Source organism: Ochotona curzoniae, unplaced genomic scaffold (genome assembly GCF_017591425.1).
Source record: "Ochotona curzoniae isolate NIBS_2020 unplaced genomic scaffold, NIBS_Ocur_1.0 contig_883, whole genome shotgun sequence".
NCBI lineage: Eukaryota > Metazoa > Chordata > Mammalia > Lagomorpha > Ochotonidae > Ochotona > Ochotona curzoniae.
Genome location: NW_024466599.1, coordinates 51,540,873 through 51,543,681, shown reverse-complemented (window position 1 = coordinate 51,543,681; position 2,809 = coordinate 51,540,873).

The following is a 2,809-nucleotide window of genomic DNA, read 5'->3' as shown; positions in this document are numbered from 1 at the left end:
CGAGACTAGAGCTTGCGGTTGGTTTGTCGGGTGGGAGAGCTGGATGAGGACCACGAGCGGCAGGTTGTGGTCTTGGCCAAGCTGCCATGGCATGGGAGGAGGCAGAGCCCGGTGTACCTGGTCTCCTATAAGCGCTGTCTTCTTTGGGGTGAGGGGTCTTGGGATCACCCAGGTCCCACCCCAGGCCCAGCTTTATGCTGTGCCCACCCCTCTCCATCCCCATTTTATCGCTGGCTTTGCTTTCCACAGTTTCAGTTTCTTGTGGTCAGCTGCCGGCTGAAAATATGACGTGGAAAATTCTAGAACCTATGCTAGTTTTTCAGTAAATTTCGATACCTTATGTTTTATGAATACTTATTGTGCATCTCTCGCTGTGCCTCATTTATAAATTCAACGTGATCAGAGATGGAGACCAAAGGTGGCATTCACAGAATATACTAGTGCCTGGGCTTCTCCAGCATCCCCTGTGTTACGCTGAGGTCACAAATAACTACAAATCCCCGCGGGGCTTCCTCTTCTGCTTAGGACCAACGTGGGAAACTGCTTCCTTCCCTCCAGTAGCTCCTACAGGTGTGAAGACAGTGGAGAAAGGAACAATGGAAAATGTTACCCCTAAGTTGGCAAAGCCAAGAGGCAACGACTGTCCTCTCAGCATCTTCCTGGGAGGAGCGACTTAGCATGGCATTGTCCTTCTGGGTGGGAAAAACCCACAGGTGCACTTCAGACGTGTGGTCTCCATTGCCAGGACCACCCACCTGCTCTGTAAGACCGCTGGAAGGTGGGAGGGTGGGAAATAGCATCCTAGAAACTGCCTCATCTTGGATTTCCTCGGGTCCAAAGTTGAAACAGCTTTAGATTCTAAAAATGTGTCTTGAAAAATGTGTCTTGTTTGCACAAAACCATTAACTAAACATTAAAAAAAATTAATCCGTGAGAAAAATTAGACGCTGGGGGTTTGGGGGTCAGTGGCTTTCAGTTTTGGTGGCTCTGAGGGAGGCCGCGAGGCCTGAAGCTGCTCTGGAGGCTGCGGTGGGCCCGTGCTCCCGGAGGAGCAGTCTCCTGCTGAGCTCAGGCAGAGCAGGCCCAGCAGGGTCAGTCAGGGGCCTCCTGTGAGCTAAGGCTTTGATGTCACTCTTCCAAAATGATTGGGCGTCACAGAACATGTATGTAGATGTGTGTCGATGGCTTCCTCTCTCTGTTTTGCAACCTGTGAAGCTGTTTGCCCCTGGTTCTTAGACGGTGGGCAGTTAGCCTAACAGCTAAGGTCCTTACTTCGCATGTTGGCAAGGACCACGCCCTGCTGCAGTTTCCTGCTAATGGGAGGCAGCAGTGATGGCTCACGTCTTGGGGTTCCTGCCCTATGGGGAGATCTATGATGAGTCTTGGCTCCTGGCTTTGGCCCCGTTCAGCCCCAGCCATTGTCAGCATCCGGGGAGTGAACTAGCAGGTGGGAACTGTCATACTTAGCAGGCAATACCTATCATTCTATCATTCCTCTCCACCGAGTTGTGTGCTCCACGAACTCCCAGCCTTGTTGACATTCTTGACTCACGCAGAGTGGACAGGATTATCCTGGCAGGGGCTGCCTGTTGTGAGATGATGACATGTGTGCAGCTGAGCAGCTGGAAGACAGCTGCTTGTGTTAACCGCAAGTGGATTATGAAAATTTACACATAGGTGGTGGGACTGGGTTCTCTCCTCTTTCCCACCCCATCCTGGGTTCTTTAGAGCTATATAGGTCTCTCTCTCTCTCTCTCTCTCTCATACACACACACACACACACACACAAATAAATGTTTTTGAAAGTTGATTCAGTACAACTCAGTGCAGAAATAAGCACACCTAGGAACTGCCACTGGGAGTTTAATTTTGAGGTTTTTAAAAAAGTATTTTATTTATTTATTTATTTATTTATTTATTTATTTGAAAGGCAGAGTTACAGGGAGAGATGGAGAGACAGAGCGAGAGACTTTTCCATGCACTGGTTCACTTCCCAAATGGCCAGGGCTAGGCTAGACTGAAGCTAATAGCTTGGAGCTGTTTCTAGGTTCTCCAACTGGGTGCAGGGGTCAAAGCACTTGGGCTGTCCTCTGATGTTTTCCCAGGCACATAAACAGGGAGCTGGATCAGAAATGGAACAGCCGGGACTTGAACTGACATTCATAAGGGATGCCGGCATTGTTGGGTGAAGGCTTAGTTAGCGTGCTATGCCACAACATCGGCTTTTAAGTTTGGGCTTAATTGTGGTAGTATGATTCTTTTGTGGTTACTCAACCCTGAAATCAGACCACAGTGAGGGCCTGCCTCCCTCCCCTAACCACACTAAAGTGGGGGGCAGGGACACCGAACAAAAGAAGAACTTTCCCCCAACCCTGGTGAGAGACCACAGGAGCCTGACCTGGTGTCTGAGCCACACCCCTGGCCCTGCAGACTCCGTGGGGCTGGGATGCGGGGTCTAATGGGAAGGGAAGCGTGATCCTGTGCATCCATACTGTCCCCTAATGTGGCCGACCCTTTGGGGATGATGGCTCCTGAAGGCAGAGCGCTTGGTGTCGTGACTAATTAACGGTGGACATTTCCGCCTGCATGGTGTTGTGACCTGCAGAATGTTTCTTTGATGTTCTTTTAGCACCGTCTCCTTTCTTACCTAGAGTCAGTTCACAGAGTTTGACATGGGTGGGTGATCCCCAGGAGGTACTGTAGGACCCCGAGGATAAGGTGGAGCCCCGTGTTTAGGTGGTGTTTCCTGCCATTTAGAAGGAATGGCTTGGAACATGATGTGACTGGTAACATGATGACAGCTGTGTGG